The following is a 26586-nucleotide window of genomic DNA, read 5'->3' on the forward strand; positions in this document are numbered from 1 at the left end:
ATTTCTAATAAAATTTACATACAAAAATTTCAGTCCCTCCCGAAATTTTACTCTGCGTACGCCCATGAAAGTACATATATGTATGTATTCTTGTCACAGTTTTTATTACAAAAAAATATATGTATGTATGAAAAAGTTTAAATTTGTCAGTAAATAAATTTTCTCACCGATACAGAATTGGGCTATTAAGCTTAAATAAATGAATTGTATGCTTTCATAATGCTTTTTTTTATTGAAATTTATTTGGTAGGTTGTAAACGATTTTGGTTGGATTTGGGAAGAAAATTGGAAAGTTAAAAAAATTGTTAGTCGCAACGCTGATCACATTTGAGAGAAAACGCCTTCTGCTACCTCTTGAGCTGCTAATTTCCTTATTTTTCTTCCACAAACATAATCAAAGTGTTGGCGAGAGCTTAAGTTACTCCTAAATACTTCATATGCCGACTCGATTGAGGTGTACTGTTCTGATTTTTTTTTATCTATTTATTTATTTATTTATTTATTTAATCTAGAAAATAAACATTTCGTATAGACTATCCGATAAAACAAAGTATAAATATAAATTGATAACTATTTTAGCATACTATTTAAAAGTAGTTTGAAATTAGATTTGGTAGAAGAGAAATCGATAGCAGAAGAGTTTAAGAGCGAATTAAACTCGTTTAGAGCTCTGCGAATAGGAGCATTATTCACATAATTATTTCTGACGAAATCCAGAGAAAAAATGTCATGATTCCTAAGGCTTCTTGGTGGGATATTAAATGTAATGCGTTCGAGTAAGAACGGCGCGTCAATCGCACCCCGTATAATGTCAAAAACGAAAGTAAGAGAAAGAATAATCCTCCTATTGTACAGTGATTTAAGGTTTATGAGCATGCATCTAGCAGTGTAAGATGGGAAAGGGTCAGCGAAATGTAGAGAGCGTAGAGCATAACGAATAAAAGATTTTTGGATACGTTCAATTCTGTTGATATGACAATCATAATATGGTCGCCAGATGATGACAGCGTACTCGAGCTTAGAACGAACAAGAGTAGTGTATAATAGTTTTATGGTATAAGGATCAGTGAAGTCCGAGCTAAATCGACGGATGAATGCGAGCATTGAATAGGACTTAGCAATGGTATAATTTAAGTGGCTGTGAAAGAGAAATCTAGCATCAAAAATTACCCCTAAGTCAGAAACTTCACCAATGGTGGCAAGCTGTGAATCACCAATGAGATAAGAGGTCTGGGTAATGGAACGCGATTTGGAGTAGGAGACATGGAAGCACTTTTTTATATTTAAATTTAATCTATTTTTGGAGCACCAAACAACCACGTTATTAAGATCGGCCTGTAGATTGATAGAGTCTGAAGTGTTAGAAATCGTAGAATAGATTTTCAAGTCATCCGCATACAATAAAAATTTAGAAAAGTTGAAGCAATTCGAAATATCATTGATGAAGATCACAAAAAGTAGGGGACCCAAGATGCTCCCCTGAGGAACACCAGAGGAGGCGTCGAAGGGATAGGAGAACACATTGTCAACTACAACAACACAAATCCGCGAAGAAAGATATGATTCTACCCAAGATAAAAAAGCTGAATGAAAGCCTATGCTAGCCAATTTTGAAATTAATATTGAGTGACTGACTTTGTCAAACGCCTTAGAAAAGTCCGTATAAACGGTATCGACTTGCAGACGGTTATTAAAGGCAGTTAGACAGGATTCGGTAAAAACAGCAAGGTTAGTAACAGTGGACCTTCCAGGCATAAATCCATGCTGATTAACAGATATTAAAGGACTGACAGCAAAAAATACTTTTTGTTTGACAATAAACTCAAATAATTTGGATATCGTTGATAATTTGGCTATTGGCCGATAGTTGCTTATATCGTTTAAGTTGCCAGATTTGAATACAGGGGTGATAAGAGTGGTCTTCCAAGCATCTATAAACTCCCCTTGTTCAAGCGATTTATTGAAAATTAAAAAAAGTGGATAGGCAAAAGCGGAACAATTCTTCAACAGGAATGACGATATTCCATCAACATCAGATTGAGTAGAAGATTTGATATGCCGGATACCCTCCTCAACATCATCAATTGATATAGCAAGCGAACCAAAGTTGATAGGAGAATGGGCACTCTGAGGATAAACTCCACAAGGAACCGAATCTATGACAAAGTTAGAGCGAAAGAAGTCCGCGAAGAGATTGGCAGCTTCAGAGGGAGTAGAAGCATGTATTTCATCATAAAACATATCACTGGGAATGCTGGAACACGATTTCTTAGACTGGACATACCTCCAAAAAGCCTTCGGATTCAATTTTATCTCCGACTCAAATTTACGAACATAATTCCGCTTAAGAACCTTACTCATCGACTTAAACTCTCTGGAGTATCGCAAGTATTTGTCCTTGTGAGATTGAGCATTTGAATGTTTAAATTTCTTAAAAAACTTGTTTTTCAAATTCTTCAATTTTTTAAGATCTTTGGTATACCAGGGAACCTTATAGCTTTTTTTATGCACTGTTGGTATATTATCCACACATATGACATTAATTTCTTGCTTAAAAGTATCGAAGCAATCCTAAGCACCAACACCCGCGAATAACGAATCCCAGGCTACTGATGAAACCGCATCATTTACAACATTAAAGTTGCATTTTCTATAGCAGAAGCTAGTAGGACTACTATCTGATAAAACAGTTCTGAACTCATAAAACTCTAAATGAAGAATAAGCGGAACATGATGTAGGCCGGGAGTCGATAGTGGGTCAAGGCACTCATTAAGTGTGAAATTCAAATCATTACTAATAAAGATAAGGTCTAAGATTCTAGATAGCTTATTAGAAAAATTATTAATTTTTAATAGGTTAATACTTAAAAAATTATCAATAACATAACATTCACAGCCGCTATTAACATTCGAAGGATATAAGACTCGGCCAATATCCAAACTAGACCAGTTAATGTCACACAGGTTAAAATTCCCAGCAATACAAAGAATTTCATTATTAGAAGCTAAGGCAAGAATGTTATCCACATGCGCTTTATATAAAGTTTCAGCACTAGACGGCAGAACATAGGAAGCACATACGAAAAGTTTAGACAAGCCATTGACAGAAACGCAGAGCTGATCCAGCAGGGTATCCTCATTCGCCAAAGGGACGAGCGCCGATCGATAGTTTCGCCGAACTGCAATGAGCACTCCACCACCTCTAGAGAGCCCCGTTTTGATATAGTCACGGTCTTTGCGAAAAACGTTATACAAATTGGCATCAGAAAACTCAGAATCGAAGAAATTTGTGTTAAGCCAGGTCTCAACCAGTATGTAAATATCATAATCTGAGTGAGAACTCATTTCAAAAAGTGCCTTGGACTTTGTTCGGAGGCCGGAAACATTCTGATAATAAATTTTTAATTGCTTGGAAGGAGCATTTCCTGATACAGGATTAGTTATGCCTCTTTCTGAGGAGCACCGTCTCGTTGAAAAAAACGAAACGGACGAATCAACACACTCGTGGGCCAAATGTCCGCCTTAAGCAGCTTCTCATAGCCACAATCCAAAATCCCCAATTTGAAGTTAACTCTTCTGAGCTTACTAAGATCCGAATCTTTCTTTATTAGCGGGTAGCAAACCATCCACTTTACATCAATTTTAGCAGCCTTAGAAGCATACGACAGAATATCAGCAGCAGTTACACTAGGCGAGAATGAAGATATATGCAGCCATTTGAAGTCTGAAATAACACTTAGCTCATTGGTGCTGCATGAGCCAATAAGCAAAGGTTTTGCAGTATTGCGTTTACGATTTGGTACAATTTTCCAACCGGGTGTTTGCAATTTATTAGTATTAGTAGCCGTCGCAGCAGCACTCGAAGTAGGCGTCGTAGCTTTAGATAACATGGATATTTATTTATGTTCCAGTGACTTGCTCTTACTTTAAGAACACATTTTAGTAATTTATCGAGCTTTTTATAGCGCATATATTCAGGTTTTTCTGACATATTTTTGCCAGCCTTGGTTATCAATTCGGTAAACAGATCTGAGTCGCGGCATTCGTGATCGAGTTATTACTATTTTCGAATCGAAAGAAACAAAATGGCAGACGTTTTCTCCACAATACAATTTAAACAGGCCAAGCACATTTCGACTCAAGTAACTTCAAAATCGAATGGCGAGATTCGGGCCCAGGTTAGTTCTCCGCATATGACCTCTCCCATAATGCCAGGCAGATTTTAATTTTCCAGCATGGCGCATGTCATATAATTCTTTAATAAATAAATCGTTTAAATAGTATTTAAAAAATAATTCCAAAATAGGTCCAAAAATCTATTTCTATTATTACCTATCTGCATGCGAGTTACATTAATTTGCAATCATATAACGCATAGAAGCAGCACACTCCATAATCTTGATTGCAAAATAAAAACCCAATTCGTTGCCCTTAAACTATTTTAAGCCATTCAATTGTAAAAAACACCCTTAAGGAATTGATAATACCTACCCATATTTTGTCCCTTATTTAAAAATCCATTACTGCTGGAAAAAACATTTTTTCTTCTAAACGAACTAGAACTAAATAGCTAACTATCGCCTAGCTGGTTTAATTTTACAGAAGGATACTGTCTACATAAATCTTTTAAATAGAAAAATACTTATCAATTCTTTGTAGGAGCGAGCGTGGGTCGATTTGCTACGCGTAGATGACGTTTGCGGGTTTAGTACGAGGTATTTTGTTTCTATTTTAATTGGCTGCTTTTTTGTTTGATTTTATTTTGCGAGCCTAGGGCACACGCAGTTATGATTTATTATAATTTTATTCAAGAGCATGTAACCTCTCGCTGGGAGCCTATTAAAATGAGAGCTATATATATATATGTGTGTGTATGAATATATCCATGAAGTTATGAATGTATTAAAATGTATTTATGTACATATACATATACATACATCCAAACTTGGATAAGCTGTATGAATCTACTCAAACATATGTATATAATCGTTTAAATATGTATCCACCTATTATTTTGCATCAAAAAGGTTTCCTGTAAAGCCTGGATTGGCAGCGAATGAATGTGTGAATTCACGCGGCAAATGTGGACTGCCAACAACGAAGTGTTGCCGATACCGGTATATACCCCATGGCGAAACGCACTAGTGCCAAACTGGTTCGGTACTATAAAATCTAGAAACATGACTAGCACGCGTTAATTCCCTTTTGTAGGTTACCAATTGGCGAATTTAAAACTGCGATATTCTACATAGTGTCTATTGCTCCACGCTGCATCCTTTTCAGGGTTCAAATGTCGTCAGTGACTACATGTTAAAATGATAGAAAAAGTATTTTTAAAGTGCAGAATGACAGCGTATTCAAACGAAGGAGTTGAAATCTTATGCAGAGTCAGATAATTGGCCTGCTGTTAGGACATCGCCATATTAACAAAGTCAGTTGCTTACAAAAAAAGGAACAATTCGAGATACTTGTATTTAATAAAAAAGTAAATATAAAATGCTTTCAAAATTGTTAAATTTCCGACAACATATTGATAGGCATACGTATGTACCCTTCAGAAAACTACCAGTTGTGAACTAGAATACTGCCTGTTAGCTTTTCAGCTGAAGCAGTTCGTCATGTATTCTTTTTCCATGCTAGCAACCGGTATTGTTAACATGGTGATGTCCTACAAAATGTCCATTGTCCGGCTATGCATCAGCATCTAGCAGTAAAAATACTGATAGCATCATACCACTTGATGGGATAGTCTGCCGAATCATCTCCGTGAAATGAATATATGTGAAGGTTGCTACTGACGAAAAAAGTAGGTATTTTTTTGTGCCAAGAGTCATAGTGTGTAATTACATACCTGCCTAATTTTTCCTTTTTCAAGGAATCAGTTAAAATATTTAGGCAATCAAAGCATCTCAGTATTGTATACCACACTGGAATAAAATAGTTGCCCAAACAAAATACTTTGACAAAAATCTAAAAAATTAAAAAAATGTTCCTTTTAACCAACTGAAATTTTTATATATGTGCATATATCGGGTAATTCTAAGCAAATTTTTCCAAGAAACCATGGGTCTAAAGAGTTTGCCAAATTTCGAAAATAGGTTTCGAAGGAAATGTGAAAATTAGTTGTGATGTGAAAAAGGTTGCGCCCTCCGGTGGAAGGAAGCTTTAAGAAATAGATTCCTCATACCGAGAAAAACGCATTATTTGCGCTTTGGCCAGTGATTGGACTTCTACCACATTGTGGTAGATCTGTCACTTTTTTGAGCATCTACCACATCTACCACACAAGGTCTGAAATCTACCACATATTCGCGTTTTTGAGTAGTTTTATATTTGCTCGACATAATTTTCATAATTTTAAGAGCAAAAATTGTCCAACACTAAACAGAATGGGAGGATAAAATAAATTGTAAAATAGTAAATTTTCTCAATATTCAATTTTTCGACATCAAACGTGGTTTTATTGTGTTAAATTGCAAAATATATAATTTATAGCGAGCGATTCATTTTACATACTTTCTTTTACTTACCACTTAGGCAGCTAATCCATGTGGATCAGGCTTCCGCAACTGGTGCATTATTTTCGTGTATACTCACGTATCTAACAAAACCCGTTTTGCATCAATCTCTTTAAACGAGCAGAAGTATTCTTCGTTAGTTATTAAGCTCAGGACGAACAATATTTCGTCGTGTGCTTTGTAGCGGGTCCATCCATGTTTACACGGACGGATCGAAGCGCGAGAAAAGAGTAGGTGGTGGGGGAACAGTTAGGCATATCATTCAGCTTCCGCCTCCCTGATTATTGCAGTGCTTTTCAGGCGGAACTGATGACCACAGTATATACAGTAATAAGCCTTTTTGAGTACTCCTCGGGGGTAAAATCTGATCAGGGTTGATAACGAGAAGGAGCATGAATTTTGTTGATTCAGAGTTGTATACAAAATTACGTGGTATGAAAAGGAGCAACAACCACACTATGGCAGAGTGGCACAAGTCATGACTATGTAATAGTTCCCGAAACTAATTGAAAAAGTGTAAAAACATTGCAAATTTTTGTCTATTATTATAGATACTAGTACAGATTATCATAGTTCAGTGTATAATTTGTTATATTACACCGTACATGATAATGAACTGTTAAATGCTGAAAACGCTTGTAACTTGTAGCTTGGGTGTGCTTAATGGACTGCCTGGGCGGATGCGCAGGCAGGCATTGGGGTCTGTATAGACCTTGTTTTTTTTTTTTTTTAAAATAAAGACTTAAATATATTCGGAAATTTAGAGTTTGGCTTGGTAAATTCACTAAATTTACGTTTTTTATGAAAAATTTAATCTTACAATGCAATTTTTTCTTACTTTAAACTTACATTTAAGAAAACTTAATTCAATGCTATAATTACGATTTGAGTTTTCCAGTTTATAAAACACAAGCGTAAATTATGTACTTAACTATTGATATTATTCTTCATTAAGCATGAATATCAGCATACATTCAAGATGAATATTATACTTAACCTACATTTTGTTTATAAATAACACATAATTATGTATATTTTATCCTCCAAATGAACTTTTTTTTAATCATGAGGCGAAATTCCCCACAGTAAGTGTTGCCGTGCACGCAAAACGAAAACGCTGCACACAATCCAAAAGTACGCCTCCGGGACCAAATGGTGAAAAACTGCGAAAAGGTTTATTACTGTATATACTGTGCTGATGACTATCCCAAAGGCCAGTTATGATATCTACATCTTAACTGCCATGTGGCAAAACAATATTTGGGAAGTATGCCGCTGACTTCAAACGTAGTTCCTCAATGCCGCCGATCTCTTAACGAGATGGCTGAGACATTTAGCATACACGTTGTCTGGGTACCTGGCCATTTCGACATTCAGGGAAACTGCAAGGCTAACGACCTCGCTCGTCATAGAATGACATTGCCTGATACAGACATAAGGGATACTCTCGGAATCCCTCTTTAAACTACTGAACGCAAAATTCATAGAAGTTGCCAATGAAAGCTGGCGAATGGAACCGACCTGTCACATTGCTTAAACACCCTGGCCTGCCACGAACGCCCAACGCACCAAGTCTCTACTTAATCTAAGGAGACAGGACATTCGCTAGTGACTGGAGCTCTCACCGGACATTTTCTGATCGGATTACATGCAGCTAGGCTGGGGGTGCCATTGCCCGGCTTTGTCAAAACGGAGATCAAAAGCTCTCGGGAACTATTTCTTCGACGATATCGATGTCCTTAAAGCGGTGAACGTCAGAGGCCTTTGCACTTTCTTGCTAAGCACCAAGTGGTTTACAGGGGAACATGGATGATTAAAAAACCCTCATGCAGTATCACAAAGGAACCTGACTCTAAGTGAGTCCTACTTCTGGACTGCCGCTCAACCCAATCTAACCTAGAGTAACGCGGCGATGCCCAAGCCCTATGCTATTTATGTACATACGTAGGTATAGACTGTGTGTTCAAATATACATACACACACAGCACTCTACGCAAAACTATACAAAATAGATACACAAGCATTTTTGTCTACTTCGCTTCTCATTTTTTCTTTGCGTATGCTGTAGATCAAACTCGAGCCTTTTCGAGTATCCGTTTCATTAGCTACACAAATTTTCGGGTTAGCTGCGGGCAGGGAAGCCAAATCGTGGGGAATTGCCCGATTTGCGGGGGATTTCAGTTTGCGTGGGGAATCGGGGAAAAGACAGTTTTTTGTAGGGAGTTCTAGTTTTCGTGGGATATCCGGGGTTAAACTGGTTTTTGTGCGGAATTAGGTGTTAACAAATTTTTTCTCCTTTGTTTCACTAATTTCATCATGAGTTAAAAAAGTTGCATAAGAACCGCAACTGTAACTAAAAGTACTGGTAATGCAACCCTGCAAATTATGCAAATTACCGTGGATGTTTTAGAATTTTCTTTGTCACATTTGCTTTCATATAACGAATAAACAATTTATTTTTATATGGAAGAAAACCGCAACTCCTTCGGCAAAAAAATTATAAAACGAAAATTTTAAGCCACTTGAAACTTGCCAATTATACTATGTAGAATTGAGTGGGCTACAAAACTTTTAAAAATCTTTAGAAAATCTAATTCAGAAGATCGAAATTTTTACGAAAATTTTTAGATTTTTTTTCTTAATTTTGCATAAAGTTTAAAACATGGATTTATGTGGGTTTTGCTAAAGAATGAACCATATTAAAAAAAAAAATGACTCAAATTAAATAACAAAAAAAAAATAATAATTGTGAAACTGGCCAAAATTTGGGTCGACTAAAGTTCTTTCCACCGCTGTATGTAAGTAAATATTTTTTTTTTTGGTCTTTACTTGTTAACTAACTTTCCAAACGTTTGGTTTGGTTTATGAATACATATCGTCACCTGAAATGCAAAAAGTTGTGACTAATAATTTTTTTTATAAAATGTAATTAAATCCATGAAATAAGATAGACATATCAAACAAAAAGTGAATTTTGAATTTTTTATTAGTTACGTCTTTTATAATTTCAGCGACGATGTTTGTTACGTCTTTTTGCATTTTAGGTGGTGATATGTAGATGAATTACTTTTAAAAATAAAATAAACAGAAAGACTAGCAATACATATATCAAAATACATAAAATTTTTCCTGTAAATAAGGAGATATTTATGGGTGGAGAATTTCACGAAATTTCGGACAAAATCGAGGAATTATCAAAAATGAGTTGGCTACCCTGGCTGCGGGTGTCCGAGTATGCTTGTTCTCAATTCATAGTAATAGGCTCGTTCGTACTCAAAGCAGCTCTCTGATGTGTATGTATATACATACATATAGTTAGTAAATAAAGGGTAGTAGGTAGCTATTCATATTTAAGTGTGTGATGGTAAGACGTTCAATTTTTGGTATACATATTTAAGACAATTCTACAATATTATTTGAATTAGAAGAAAATGGTAATTGTCCCTCGCAATTTCATTTATTTCATTAGGGTGGGAGTCATGTCCCTTATAGCGTGTTTTTGTACAAAATTTAAGCACTTCTTTACAAGACAACAGCAAAATACTAAGGTACCTATTCCAAATTAATTCAAGACCCATGATTTCTTCAAATTTACTTCGAATTGCACGTAGAATCCTCCAAAGGTATACGCGCATAATCGAAAAAATTTCCCATACAAATTGGCCCGTAAATTTTATTGTTTTAAAAACAAAACTTTTTTTTAAATTTCATGTAATTTTAATGGTATTTAAGTATGTATTTGGAGTTATCAAACGAAATAAAAATTACACATTTATAATTTTTTTTTTATTGAATTAATTACATTAACCACCTGCCATCGGATACGAATCTGCGTTCTAAGAACCAAAACCCGTAATCTGATGACAGATAAAACTTTGTGGATTTGCATGGCTATTATTACCAGGGCCCAAAAGTTTAGTCTTTTGCTTAGAATTGCTTATTTCAATGTATAAAGCTAAGTACGGACCTTTTAAGAAAACGATCAAGAAATAAATTACTATTATTTCGTGTCTGTGAATAGTAGTGTCCAAGGAGTTTTGACATCTGATATTTTATAGCCTGACTCACTTTTTCCTTCCGAAATAATGGAACGGGCCTATACTTCTGTGGAAAATAAGGGTACATTGTACTCTGCACAAACAAACTTTAGCCACTATAGTAGAAAGCGTATCAAATTTCTTAATAAACTTCTTATTGCTTAAGAAAATATGGCGCATTTTTCTTGACCATTTCTTAGGCGTTTTTTTATTCGTCGAACTAAAGAAATGTTTACAAATGATCACATAAAAACAGATTTGGTTTTTATTAACCCGTTACTTCAGTTGTATTTCTGAGTGGATACAAAAACATAAAACTAGTGGTTTAACTCTATGGGAAGGCATTGGTGTTATTGAAAATATTAAAAACAATTTATCTCAAATGGAGAATAACGAATATTTAAAAAAATTAAAACGACCAGCAAAGGTCTCTATTATTTGAGAATATTAAGCAAAACTTGATTGTCTATTGCAATTGTTCAATCCTTGAAATAAACTTAATAAAAAACAAAACATTAAACTGTACACTTAATGTAATTGTTTTGTGAGCATGTTTGCAAGCACATTTACCAAAGCTTTAGTACTTATCTAAGCACTTAAAAGGGATCTTTTCTCGCTTATTTTCTTCGACCCTGTTTATAACTTTGCCAGCATAGCGCAAGACGCAAAAAGTATGCCACAATGAACGCCAAGGAAACAATTTTTTACTGCTTTTTTACTCGTGGTTTTATATATTTAGTTTTACAAATATCAGCAGTGTAATTAAATTTTATCTTTTAGCATAAAAACTCGAATTTGAAGACTCAAAATAAATATTAAATCAGCTAATGGTCAACGCGCGCAAAAATATGGGAGTTGTCCATCTTTTCGTCGCGCGCTGCAGCCAAAACGATCTATGATCACCTTATATGTCAAAGTGAATCTGTCACAGGGATGATAAAGTTGTCACAATTGTGCTTTTTTGGTACAATCTGAACCCAAGAAGTATATTGACACCACATAAGGTCTATGTGGTACAAATTAGAAATGCAGCGCTCTATATATTTCGATTGGTTATATATATATACGTTGGTTAACAACTTCTACTTATTTATACAAATACTTTCTTCCTTCTCTACTTCATACCAAATTGGACTAAATTCATTTTACATCACAAGGTTGGCAATTCTGATTTCATATAGAAATGGTTTTGTCTTTTTCTACCTCCCACCTTTTCTACCGGAACACGAGAACTAAAAAAAAAAAACAATTTTAAATACATATATGCGAGGTTTGGGAGAAAATTAAATTTATTAAAATCGAACTGAACGACCCGTTGTCTGCATTTTTAAAATAGCTCAAAGTATATTGTCCATTCCATATATCTCCCTGCAAATATTTAACGTGTCCTTTCTGTACGGTATCTGATAAAAATTAAACGTACAAATAGACTACACGTAAAAGCCTCGGTTCTTTAATAAAAGCAAAAGATTATATCAAATCTTCTCACAGTTTTATCTTGCTATAAAAATACATACAGAGTCTTTAAACGAAAATGTGACTTACATACATAACTGTATATTTTTACAAGATGTTTATTTAAAAGGCGTTAAATAAATGTATGTTTATTTGTTTTAAACATTTTTTTTATGGTTCATTTTTGTTTGATTTGGTAAATTTTTTTTTTTGACGTTTGGTACAATTTTGAAAAATACCCTGATCTGTCACGCAAGGCGAAGCAAGCGTTTTATCTGGCATCAGCTGTGGTCTTTGCATGAGGTCACAGCCGACGTTTGTGAGGAAAACAATTAACTTCATTTTACTTTTGGCTTTGACAACTCATAGGTAGATGTCGCTGATCTCGCAAGTTGTTCGAATTTGTCGAAATGGTAGGCCACCGCTTTATAGCTCAGTTGCCCAACGATGCAGCGTAAACCTACAGCAGCGATCACACGATTTGTGCATTTGTATGTTTGGCAGTCACAGAGTGGTATTGTCTAGAAATTTTTACCGAGAACGAGTTCAGCTCATAACAACTTTGCAAACAACGCCACTCCGTAGTGGTGAAAATGGACAAATCTGTACAAATGTACAAATCGTGTGATCCCTGTTTAAGTTGACGGACTTAGAAACATGTCAAATTTGCTCTTGATAAAGAAAGAGAGAAGCAACGTCACCATCATGCGGTGGTGAATTTTCGTTAACACGAAAATCCCATAAGATAGGTCGGGTCAGATGACACAGTCTCCGATTTTACGTCGTTGAGTAACTGCGCCATTAATTAGCTAATACCATTGAGTGAACTGGCATTTTCACTAACTGGTTTGGCTTTTCACTGCTGGGTACATCGATATATTAATATGTACGTTAACATTGCACTAACCTATTTATATGTAAATGTCTGTATACCCCACACATCTGCACACGCAAAATTTGGTTAAACAAAATGAAATCGAGAAGCAAATAAACTACTGTTCGCAGCATGTTTATATCGTGTGAGTGTGGCTAACAAGCTTGTTCGCATAGAGTTTACGCAATCGCCAGTTCTCTTGATTATTTCGGGTAGAAAACTCTATTTTCGGCCACCAATTTTACGTGGAGTGATTCTGGTGACTCCACTCGTACAGACATATGTATGTATGTATGTACGTAAGTAATTTGTTTATGCTATGCGGTTTTGCATGTGGCGAGCAGCAAAAGTGATTTACGATATCAGCCGATAACCCATTTGTACATACATACATAAGACAGTTTTTGTGAAATGGGTTCCAAATATGACAAGCATGCCAAAAATGTTAACTATAACCTAACTAAGAGCGAAAATTAGTTCACCGATATTCCAGTAGAGGCAGTATGAGGTGGTCGGGATATCACAAACAAACAAACCAAAAAATACAGTTGTAATACCAACAAATGCAGTCTATGTTTTTCGAATATTGCGCAGTTCGTATCGAGTTTGGGAAGCATCATATGTAATCGCGGTTTTAATGAACCTTCTGGTTAGAAAGTGGGTAGCAGTATGTTAGGTGCAACAAATTTTGTAATCTGCATGATAAATGGTTTTGTGTATACGAAATCTTTCAAAGTATTTAAACTCATTTCTAACAGAAATACTAATTTATCGATATGTATCTTGTGTCATACAAAGTTAAAGTGGGGAAATTTTCTATATGTAGCTCATACGGAAATATTTTCAGATACTTATGGTCTGATTATGGCAACTTAACGTAACTTACAGGCTCTAACTTAAAAGTTATCTAAATGGATGTTGCTTGTAATTGAACAGCCGAAACTTAACGTAACTTAATGCCACATCGAAAAAATATTTCTCCAACCTTTGAGAAATTGATAGTTCTCAAGTTGATTCGTCAATGCATTTCTAACTTTGGACTGGAAGTTGAGATGAACTTGAGAAAAACTATTTTCTCCAACATGACAGCACTGCCTTTAATATAGAAAAATATGCCAGCGGCAGCGCCCTTTTTTGGCAATACTATGATCCTCCACCCGAGGTTCTGTTAGAAACAATGTTGGTTATTTGAAGAATACTTTAGTTCTCAACTTAACCTCAAGTTTGGCTCAAATCAAAATGTTGTTATGTATGTATAAACAGGCAGCCAAATTCTATATAGGACAGAACTGATTCTCATAGAAAATGGAACATTAATAACAGACGTCCAGAATAGATATATGGCCTCATTCATAAAAAATTTACACAATTAAAAAAATTTATAAAGAGGAATTTTCCTAAAAATTTTCGATTTATAAAGCATTATATGGAACCGGCAGTTTTCATTACTTCTACCGAAGTACCCTTGACCAATGTTTACAGTTGATGCTGATCTGCATTCATTTTGAACTGCAATAACGCGATTGATATGTAACAGAGCACTTGGGGCCGATGTATGAAAAACGGATTAGTACTTATCTCTGCAGCTTCCTATAAAATCCACACTATTTTTTTTTTATTAAATTTTCTGGAGAAGATAAGATCTTACATACTCTTCACACTCTATACTTTCGATATTATATAACCGCTTTAAAAAGCTCGTTTGGCGATGGGATTAAACGGTGGAAGAGGGGGGTTTGTATGTGTGTGTTTAACCCTTCTACAATTATCAAAAATTACACAATTTTCTTTAGAAATTCTTTAATTACAGAGATAGGTAATTTTAAATAAGATGTGACGTTATCTATTCGTTAAAAGCATAATCAGTTATTGTTTAGCAAAAAAAATAAAAATAAAATTTATTTTATTTTGTTTTCTAGAAGGCAACATAGATTTCCATACACCCACGGAGTTTCTGGATAATTTTGACCCAAATTATTATTTAGTATTCAAGGGCAACTTCGAACCGGTAAGCATACAGAACTTGCCGATAAAGTATTTCAATATGATAAACAAACTATTAACTGAATTCATTATTTTTTTTTTTCTTAAAAGCTACTAATTTCTATTATTAGGTCCAAATGACCCAAAACATTATAGAAAGGAGTAAATTCCAAACACTTGCAGAAGGGTGAAACAGATCACACACTTCACAGTCCGTTTTTTATTGTCACCCAGATGAACAGGCGGCCGCTGTGGTGTAGTGGTAAGCAGTGCGCGCTTCCACTCCGCAGCACCTGGGTTCAAGCCCTGGTCAAAGCACAATCTCAAAAAAATTTAGAAAAAAGGTTTTTTCTTAACAGCGGTCGCCCCTCGGCAGGCAATGGCAAACCTCCGAGTGTATTTCTGCCATGAAAAACAGCTTCTCATGAAAATACAATCGCCGTTCGGAGTCGGCGTAAAACTGTAGGTCCCTCCTCTTTGTGTGACAACATCAAGGCGCACGCCACAAATCGGAGGAGAAGCTTGGCCAAACACTAACATATGTGTAAGCGCCAATCTATTATTATTATTAGATGAACGGACTAAAATCCGGACTGTCCAGTCCAAAACCGGACACTTGGCAACCCTGGTTCCAAAGCGCTCTGGTGTACGTCTCTCAACAAATCGCGGCCAAGTGCCTCATATCTAATTCTTACAAAGGCTGTAAAGCAGCACAAAAAGTGTTCTATCGTCTCATCCTTTTCAAGGCAAGATGGGAAAATGGAGTTGTCAAGTACGCCTACGCCAGGTGATTGTGGCACGTGAAGTATCGCCCAACCAGTGTGGAAGCATTTAGAGGGATGGCTAATGTGACCAACTATTTCATATCTCAAAGAAGTACGGGTTAGGTTGGGCTACGTTAACGCCGCGAACCTGTTACGAAAGTTCGAATGCGGCAAATTTCGATCCATGAGGGCTCAGTGTTTGTTTAGAAATGCGAGCCAAAATGCATCCATCTTAGCCTAACGAAGGTTGGGCAGTCTAAAAGAAAGTGTGGAGATGATTCCACCCCATCTTCTTCTTGACAGCTGATACGAAAGGATCAGTCGAAATTCCTATTCTCACAATGTCCTCTCAGAACCCCCATCACTAGCCCTTGAGAGATAAGCTGTTTTAAAGTGCCCTTAAAAAAATTTCTGCAGCAGGTTTCTCTTATCCTCAGAGCAGTTCGTGCTACGTTCTCAACATATATATGTTAAGCGCTAGTGTGGGTGTGGTTCCCAATGCTCCGCTAATTTCTGTTTTACTAGTTTAGCCTTCTCTAGTGAGTTTCACCACACAAGGGCTCCTGGAAACAATATAGGCATAAATCTGGTTTCCTAGAGCTAATGAACTAATTTGGGCGGGAGACCACACCTTTTACCGATAGCTCCCCTACAGCGGTACAAGGCAACCGACACCTTTCCTACCCTTTCCTCAATGTTAGGCTACTACGACAGCCGCTGTTGATTGCCCTCCTTGTTACCTGGCCCAGGTAACCTTGAGCCAGATCTAAAAGGGTGTATAGAAATCGTCCCTTAACCAAAGTTCTACATCATCTACATAGGCGATCACTCGACAGCCCACTTTTTCCAGTTCCTCTAGAAGGTCGTTTATAACCGCAATCCAGAGCAGGGGAGAGAGAACACTACCTTGTGGAGTGGTCCTGTTGGCTCTGCACTGAGTGCAGATGCTCCTCCACTCCGCCGCGACAGTTCTGTCACGAAATAAGCTTATTAGGTTGGTTTCAACCTCTAGATCATGAATATACTTGACTATTGCCTCTGCAGTGACATTGTTAAAGACTCCTTCGATATCGAAGCCTCTACTGCATAATCTTCATGCGTGAAGGCTTCCTCTGAGCACTTTAGCAATGTGTGCAGTGCGGTATTTACCGACCTCTTTTTGCAATAAGCATATTGAGCTCTTGAAAGAGAGTCACCAGGAATCGCATTTCTTATGTACATGTCTTTCAGTCTCTCTAGCCTTTTTAGCAAAAACGAAGAGTGTGATAGGCCTAAAATCCCTAGCGGAAATATGCGAGCCTTTTTCGGCCTTCGGGATTAACGCAAAACTGACTACCCTCCAAACCTTGCGGATGTACCCGGTCCTCACGCAGTTCGCATAGAGCCTTTTGCAGGTTCGCAGGTAGGATGCCATCGGTCCCCGGCGACTTTAATGGTTTTAACGAATTTATCGCCCAGGCGATATGTGACGATCGTCCAAAAGATCGGAGAAGTACAGTACCTAGGAGGAGATTCTGTAACCAGTTAGCGACAATTTTCCAATCGTTATCGTAATTTTTCAGGCAAAACCATTTATATCCTAGCGATCCGAAAATTGTCGCTAACTGGTTACAGAATCTCCCTCCTGAAGTACAAAATATCGCAAAGAAGTACATTTGACTGTACTTAGAAGTGCGAAGTACAAAAGCGAAAAAAGAAGTTCTGTACTTCCGAAAGAAGTACGGTTGGTCACATTAGGGATGGCCAATGCCGTGAATCTTATCCCCATATCTTCGACAAAGACTCGAGATCTTCACCCAGACTCAGTTTTGGAGCCATAATAAATGTGCGAGTCTGGGCTCCCTGCTGGAATTAAACCACCATTTAAACTCAGGGAACTTAACATTATAGAAACCCTTCAACAAAATTAATGTTGGCGTACTATCCTGTGGCATTGAAAAGATAAAAGTGCTCAGATCTCTGCCGCCAGCGATATTCGCCTCGCCGCTCTCTGTGTCGTATCAACTTCCGATTTTTTTAGTGTGCAGGTGGCCTTTAAGGCGATTTGGTTATGAAGTCAGAAATTCCGCACGCAGTTGAGAAATGTGAAGAGCAGTCTACCCTAGAAAGACTTTTGTGTCGTTCTTATTGCTTTAGTGACGGACAGCCAAACTTTGAAGCGTGTTGAGACGTAATATAACAATGCAATCTATCAGCTTCGAGATAAAACTCTGTCTTCCTCCAACAAATCTTCTGCAGGCTCACATGGCACGAGCGTAACACAACGAATTATGTTTCGCAATAAACATACCAAAGTAACTCTAGCATAGCTGCTAGCTGTATATAACTACATAAGAAAGTAACTAATTTTATAATACTGCAACTTTTAAATAAACATACTTAAATATGTGTATCTGTATGCGGTGCATGAAAGCAGTTTTAAGCTGATCTGTTGAGCCAAATTTTGCTTTGCATCAATTTTTTTCCTCATAAAAATTACAAAAAAAATCTGCATTTAAAAACGCTTTTTGTTGAGCTACATATATGTAAGTATGCTTGTATAAGTATGATTGTGTAGACTTTTGTTAAGAATTTTTACGATATTCTATTTTATTTATTTTTTATTTTAGTCGTATTTACCATTTCATAACGTAATTTTTCTCTTCGCTCCCATTTTAGTGCATTTTTATAGCATTTTTTAATTCTTCAAAAGATGTATTTCCCGCTCGTTTGGCGATGATTTTTATGGCTGCGCTGCAATAAAAAGCACTTGTGTCCTGTTGCGCGCCATGACCAGCTGTTGTTGCTGCTGGCAGCCCCCCTCGCCGACTGCGCTGTAGCAAAATAACTGTCGTCGGTATTCTCGACTGACTACCAACTACTAAAGCTCTCGCTATTTTACGCTTCCACAGTAGGTACAACAAGTACTTATACACCCACTGATTTTGCTATTCCTCCTGTCGCTTTTTGAGAATTCATAGCACTCGTTGCAAGCACATTTTTAAAGACCATTAAAACGTGTTTTGCTTGACTTGCATTCCGCTTCACCAGAATAGCAGTGGCAGTGCAATGAATACGCTTGATCGCAATCAGTTTAAATAGAAAGTAAATCATTTCAGATTTTTCAGGAAATATAGACATATACAGTTTGATGAGTGCAAAGGAGCGCAAAAAAAATTTATTTATTCAACTACTAAAATATATAAAGATCGTTAGAAAAAGCGTAAATTAATGATTTTTCATTTTAGGAAAACACGGGTTCTTAAATATTTTTAGAAAATCCACTTGCTCTTGGAGTAATATCTCGAACTATTTCCTATTAATAATAATTTTGATATTTTGGCGATTACACTTTTGCAGAAGTTCTCAATTTGTGGTGTGCGCTTTGATGTTATTGCACCAATGTAGACACCTACAAATTTACGCTGTCTCCGAACGGCAAATGGTTCCACAAGAAGCGTTTTTATGGCCAAAATACACTAAGAGGTTTGCCATTGTCCTCCGAAAGCGCCCGCTGTTAAAAAAGTCTAATCTAATCTAAGGGATCGAACCCAGATCCTCTAACCGCTCAGACACAGCAGCCGCTTACTGTTAGTACCAATAAAATTAAGGTTAAGGAGACCAGGTAAAATTTAATTCCGCTCAAACAGTTGCATCTTTATCAGTTAGTATACAGTTTACACACTACACCAAAAACTGGCATCTATGCCATACTTCATAAGCCACCTGCGACCTCGACTCGGCTCGATACACTGCGTTTATACTCCCTCCGCTTCAGCTCAGTACTTATGGTTACGACAGCTATTGCTGAGAGAATCGATTGCTCACATAACCCTGAGGTTGAGCTTCGAAGGATCAATTGGATCTGCACGGTATAATGATAGTGTTCATGCATACGTATGGAACTTTCCCTCAAATTTGGAAGAGAAAAAGCTTGTTTTGAGCCCTATGTAGACCGGGAATACCTCTGCCTGATTGTAACTTTAGATATCAAAAACGCGCCGAACTATGCTCGGCTAATATGCTCGAAGATTGGGGAATATGGGAGTTTTATACTATCTTCAAAAACATTATTTATGATGGAGTTCTTCGCACCTAATTACCCTAGGTTTTGCAGACGACATTGTGATAGTTGTGTCTGCGAAACAGCGTGATATCATATGCGAAAAGGTAGCCTCATCAGACGGCGTGTTTAAAAATTGGCTAAATGGCTTCGGGCTCAATCTAGTCGAGCAAAAAACAGGAGGCAATTCTTATCTCGAGTCGTAAGAAATTAGAGGAGGTAGCTCTGAAAATTGGCCATCACATCATCATAACGAAATCCACAATTAAATCCTTAGGAGTGGTACTAGACAAACGTCTTATTTTCAGCGCCCATTTGAGCTATGTGATATAGATAGAAGCTTCGACGATCACGGGCCTATCGTGAATAATGCTCAACACGCGGGGATCGAAACATCATAGGCGTTTACTCTTTGCCGAATATTGTGTGCGGCCCCAGTGTCTAGCATACTTCCGTGGAATCAACCCAACATACCGTTTGTGTGCGCTTCGAGTTTGCAGCGCCTTCAGAAGGATGTCGGACGAAGCAGCTTTCGTAATCGCCAGTATGATACCCGTGGATATACTGGCGAAAGAATCGACGCTCCTTGCATCCGCCTCGAATACCAAGGAGTGGCAAAGCAAGTGCAATAATATCAGATCTGGTATCCTGGATTAATAGAATGCAGGGCGAAGTACATTTTTATATAAGTGAGTTCTTGAGAGGACATATGGGCTCGACCTCTACAGCGACTTCTGCGGAAGTGGCGCGGAAGAAGACGCCGGCCACGTATTCTTGGAACGCCCTCGATTAATCGGCAGGTGAACAAATTTAGACTAGCCGTTAGATAGGTGTTTACACTACAATCAGTTGACGACGATATCATGAACGGAACTACTTAATTGGCATCAACCAGCGAGACCCTATCTTCAATTCTGAAGCAAGTGAGGAATCTGGCGAGACAGCGGCGTAGCACCCGTCATTAAACCAACCCGAAGCATAGCCGCGACCAAATCATGAAGTTCATCAACTAAAGCACAGGCGCGGACAGAAATCTAGGCCGTACAAGCCGCCAAGAAAGTGCGGCCTCGAAATTCGTGTACACGAGGAATATGCGCGGTTTGAAACTTAGGCCGTTCCATCCCAGGATTGAGTACATCCCACTGCAACTAACGTGCGAGCCTAGTGCTCAAACCGCCACCCGACGTAATACTTGACGAGGGTTCGGTACTTGGAGAATAGGGGGCAAGTTTGCACAAATTCTACCGGTAGTAAGACGCACAGGATTTTTGGGGGTTCGGTACTGAACGGTAAGATGTTTAGTGAATAAAAGTCTATCACTGGCAGGGTATGCACGCTTGACATCCTTTGCATCACTTCGTGCCCGTCTGGTTGAGTTGCCTTCATTATATCTACATGCACAAACTACAAGACCTCACTTTAAAAATTAAATATATAAAACTCCCCTGAGTAATATTGGTTCCAACTTAGATAGGATAGTTTCGAATCGAGATAAAATTTGTTTTCCATCGAAAGTTTTTCTATGCTTCTCGCGACGGTCTTAAAAGTCCCGTGTCGCTATTTTCGTCTACGCTAACTACAAACTGCCCATATCCGAAGCGAGAGTTTTTTGATGTTATTCGCGTCTACGCTTCATATGTATGTTTGTGTTGAGGAAAAATAGTTAGTATAGCAGCAAATATTGTAGTATGTATTTACATATACATATAAACATGCGCCCATCAACAGCAACCGTAACTAGAGATCGTGTTTTTCAAAGGTAGTGAACAATAATAACAACCTTTTTGCAAATGTCGATATAAATGAAATGTAAAAACAATATGGATCCCAACACCGAAGCTTGGTACTCGGTAACTCGGTGTTCGGTAATTTTTTCCCATGTATTACATTATAAAAAATTACCGGGCACCGAGTTACCGAACACCGAGCTCGGTGTGAAGACCCATATTGTTTTTACATTTCATTTATAATATGCCTATGTATCGGTGTTTAGCTGGACAACGTCTGCCCGGGCTTACTAGTGTTTTATAAAAAGCATTGTTGTATAAAAAAAAACAATTGTTCCTTGAGGAAAAGAAATCCAAACATAAGTTAGAATGAAGAATATGCATAAAAACACAAATAATGAAAGAGAAACACACAAATGGTCTTGAACAAAAATTCTACCAGAAAGACTTGTTTGCCTAAGAGACAGGAGCAGCAGAAATGCGATATGGGGGGTAAATTCGAGTAGAGTACGCACATATGTACAATGCACTAGGCGTTACTTACTAACCGCAGTGGCAACCGCAACCAGGCTTTTACTTTCATCTGACTAACGCGCTTACTCAGCCGTGAGATTGCCACCTTTAGCGCACTCCTGCTACTTTTTGCACAAACCGCTCCACCTCGGCCTCAGTCAGCCCGGACATCGCCCACATATACCACTTGTAGTTAAAATGAAAAGGGATCTTTTAATTTCCTGCGGTAAATTTGCACTTAATGGTGCCGTAATTAAATTCCATACTTTAGATTTTCCCTACAGCAGCAATGGCAATTGCAACAACAATAGCGAAAGCGAAAGCGACAACTAAATCAAAAAGAAAAGTGTGCGCGTGTTCGTAAATGCATGTGTGCATATAAGTATGTATGTATAATAATGTTGAAGCCCCAAGCTACCTCTTAGCTTATAAAAGGCACTTGTTTGTATGTATGTATGTATATTAGGGCAGCCTCATTGTTTTCTCTATGCGCGTATAGCGTAGAAGTATTCTACGTGTAATTCTAAGCAAATTTTGCGAAGAAACCATGAGTCTAAAATCAATTTAGAGTTTTCCAAATTGCGAAAATAGCTTTGGAACAAAATGTAAAAATGTTCACTGTTGCGACCTCTGGTGAAAGTTTTAAGCAAAAGATAAGTGCACAAATGGACCAAAAAACGACTTATAGCAGGTGTTTATACAAAATTTAAGAACTTTTTACGACACTACAGCAAAATGTTAAGAAACCTATTTTCGCATTTTGGCAAACTCAAACTGATTTAAGACCCATTGTTTCTTTGGCAAATTTGCTTAGAAAGACACGTTAGTTCAGAGACCCAAAATAATTATTATCCTAATATTTGAAACCAAAAACGTCGCCTTGTTTTAAAATAAATTTTTTCCGTCTTTGTATAATAATTGTTTACGAGAAATATATTTCTCCGTCTCGCGGGACGTTTGTTTTCAGATCAAAATTATTTACGTCTTTTCATAATAATTATATGGAATTTTTATTTTTCTCGTCTCTGGGGCGTTTATTTCAAGACGAAAATTATTTACGTCTTCTCATAATAATTATGTGGGACTTTTATTTTTTTTCATGCCTCGAGACGTTTATTTCAAAACGGAAATGGGACTTTTATTTTTTTTTCGTCTCGTGGGACGCGTTTTTTTAATGACTTACGACTTTTCATAATAATTATATGCGACTTTTATTTTTCTCGTCTCTCGTGACGTTTATTTCAAGACGACAATGAATTACGTCCCACGTTTTCTCTTAATGGAATCAGTATAAGAATGTACTGCCGATTTAACGAATAAGTTAAACGCAAATATCTTTGAGCTTGATTATTGGAATTTGATTTTCTAACATCTGGCAAACCTTTTCAAAAAACTAAAACTACGGAAAAGCAAAGCCCTTTAATTTGTGACCTCATTATTAAAAACCAACGAACGAACGATACAGATTTGATGACATGAACCATCGTGGAGTTAAATATTTAACGCGTCAAATCTCCGAACTCAATTCAGAAGTTTCATTTCAATAAAAATCCCATATATGTAATTATTAAGAGAATACGTAAATTATTTACGTCTTGAAATAAATGTCCCGAGAGACGAAAAAAAAAAAAAAAATCCCATGTAATTATTATGAGAAGACATAAATCATTTCCATCTTGAAATAAACGTCCCAAGAGACGAAAAAATATAAAAATTCCATATAATTATTATGAGAAGTCGTAAATTATATTCGTACTGAAATAAACGTCCCGAGAGACGAGAAAAAAATAAAAGGCCCATATAATCATTATGGGAAAACGAAAATAAGTTACATTTTAAAATAATCGTCACGCAATATTTAATTTCTTTGCGTAAAATCCTTCTGTACTATAGGCGCATAGTCGAAAACATCTTCCATATAAATTGACGCGCCCTAATGTTTATATATGTATATCTGCATGTAGGCATGCAAATTTGCAGGTGTACCACTGAGGTTACGTTCATATGTACATATGTATGTGTTGTACACGCGCCTCCTTTTGAACCTTTAAATTGTTAATGTATTTTTAAACACCAACAGCGTATTAGTTAAATGCATTAATGACGCTGTCTCGTTGCCTTTGTACAAGTGCTTGTTGTTGTTTGTTTTTGTTGTTACCGTGATTGTTTCATTTTATTATACACCTGGATTATGCACGGGTTATTTGTGTTGCTTTGCCATAAGGGTTTAAGTTCTTTTTCTAATGCCCTTGGAGGCATATATACATTTATACATACATACATACATACATACATACATACATACATACATATATGCAAGCGCGTGTATCACACATGGTCTCACCTGTTTTCCTGCATAAGTACACGCATAGTACAGGCATATTTAAAGCAGCTTTGTTTAGGCCATAAAATAAGACATTTCAGATTTCGCATACATACACCTGTTTATTAAAGCAATATTTACCGTCATCTAGCTTGGAAATATCATGGCCTAAACATGCATGCGAATTTTGGCTTCTGCTACATTTACCTCGTCACTTTGACGCTTAGTTAAATGGCTTGGAAAACTTTCAAGAAAACAAGTTCATACATATAATACAGTATAATATTTAAACAAAAATTTTCTGCTTGATAAATTTCGAAGAAGCTTAGAAATAACACGTCAAACTTTATTGGCGGTTTTAGGAGGAAGTTCCAAACATGTATTTTCATATACCCACTTCGCCATATATGCAAAAAATCTCTCTCTGTCCATTAATATTAATATATTCATGACATTTTCGTTGTAATATGTGCATAAAAGAAATTTGAAGTGAACTGCTCATCCATGTAGTAGTACCTTGAAATAACAAAAATTTCATTTTGAGAAAAAAGTCGGTTAACCCTATAGGGCCTTAACCCTTAGGCCTAAGAAAATGCGCATTAAATTAAAAAAATTTCGTGGTTATATCGCGAAATAATAGGAGAAAAAATTCTTAAATTGGTCAATTCAGAAATATAATATATTTATCTATGATTTGCTTCGCTGAGCTGAGGTGAGGTGAGTTGATGTGAGCTGAGTTGAGCTGAGATGGGGTGAGTTGAGTTGATGTGAGGCGTATTGTGATGCGCTACGGTGTGTTGATATGAGTTAAGTAGAGGTTGTTTTTCTTAGTCTCATAGGGCTAATCGCGCCTTGAGTGATATGTACATATATGTTTATGTTGGCGATTTTCAAATATTATCATTAGAAATAGAATAAAATAGTTTACACTACCTTATAGTTTGTAAAACAGGTTATCAAGCTGATATAGGAATGGACAAAATATGTCAATTTTATACGCCACTAGTATTTGCGTTCCATAAAGCTATAGTTTTGTGCATATGCTCTTGCATTTACATATTCGTTGCATTTGTATATTCACAACAATAAAATGCCATGGTTGCCATTGTTGCAAGTATAAAATTTGCAAATGTAATTCCAACTGCAAATCCCAGACCATTTCCACAACATCCTAAACAGCCCTTATGAGTCTCAGGGCAACACAACTATGTGTGCGTGTTTGTCGCTTAAAGCATTGACACAGCCATACAGCCATATTAAACTACTTTAATGATTAGATCATAGGGAACCAGGTGCACGAGATATAATTATACATAAAAAAACCAAGAATTAATTAATTTAAAGAGTTCGATTTTCCGAATTTTGTCCATCTAGATTTGGCATTCAGGCAGCTGTAAACGGCGCGCCGTTACAAAAAAATGTTCTCAGTGAAAACCTTTTGACAAATAAGTTTATTTTAATTCGAAAACGGAATCCTAATTTAATGTGAAGTTATAAAAAGTGTTTTAATTTTACTTTTCGCAGAACAAGAATGGCCCACTTACAGAGGAGGGCCTGAAAGGTGGCAGACCAAGGCGTAGATATTGGAGCCATTAGGTTTGCCAAGTAAGGAAAAATTACCATGGGAGCACGGAAAAAGCAACAGCTTCTTCGAACTTTGCACGTCATTCCGATCTTTTATTGGCAGTGGTTCTGGAGTTTTTGTCTTTTTCTTGAAGGAATCATAGAACTCTTACAATAATTGGCTTGTTATGACTTGTGTACTGGCTATACGCCTCATTAATATGTAGAGCACATACAGGGTATTAGTCCATCGGCCCCTTAACTTTAACCAGTGTTCATTCTAACGTTCACATGAAAGCGGTGCATGAGTATATGAATATGTATGTTACGTAAATCTGAATAATATTGAAACGTAATGCGTAATGTGAGTATGTTGGTACTAAAATAAGGAATACTGTATGAAAGCGGTTACTATGAACAATACGAATGTATCATGTATGAAAATTGTGCGCAGAATGCGCAGGCATATCAAGAGACAGCCGAATAAATAGCCATAGCCAACCACTTGCATTAATGTGAAAATTATGCCTTGTAAGCGTAAAATCAGACGACTCACTCAACTTCACTTGTGGATAGTAACAGTCCATTAAATAACAACACAAGTAACTGTTGCTGTAGTAATCGAGCGTATGAAGGGCAAACTTCATTTTAGGAGATGCAAATGTATTTGCGCACGAAAATACATAAGTGGTATTCTCAAAGTCTCGCACAATGCACGCAATGCACGAAATGCAAAAATATCAACTCAACTCAACTCAACTCAACTCAACTCAACTCAACTCAACTC

The sequence above is a fragment of the Rhagoletis pomonella genome, unplaced genomic scaffold (assembly GCF_013731165.1).
Source record: "Rhagoletis pomonella isolate Grant_MI unplaced genomic scaffold, Rhpom_1.0 Rhpom_scaffold_00003, whole genome shotgun sequence".
NCBI classification, from domain to species: Eukaryota; Metazoa; Arthropoda; class Insecta; order Diptera; family Tephritidae; genus Rhagoletis; species Rhagoletis pomonella.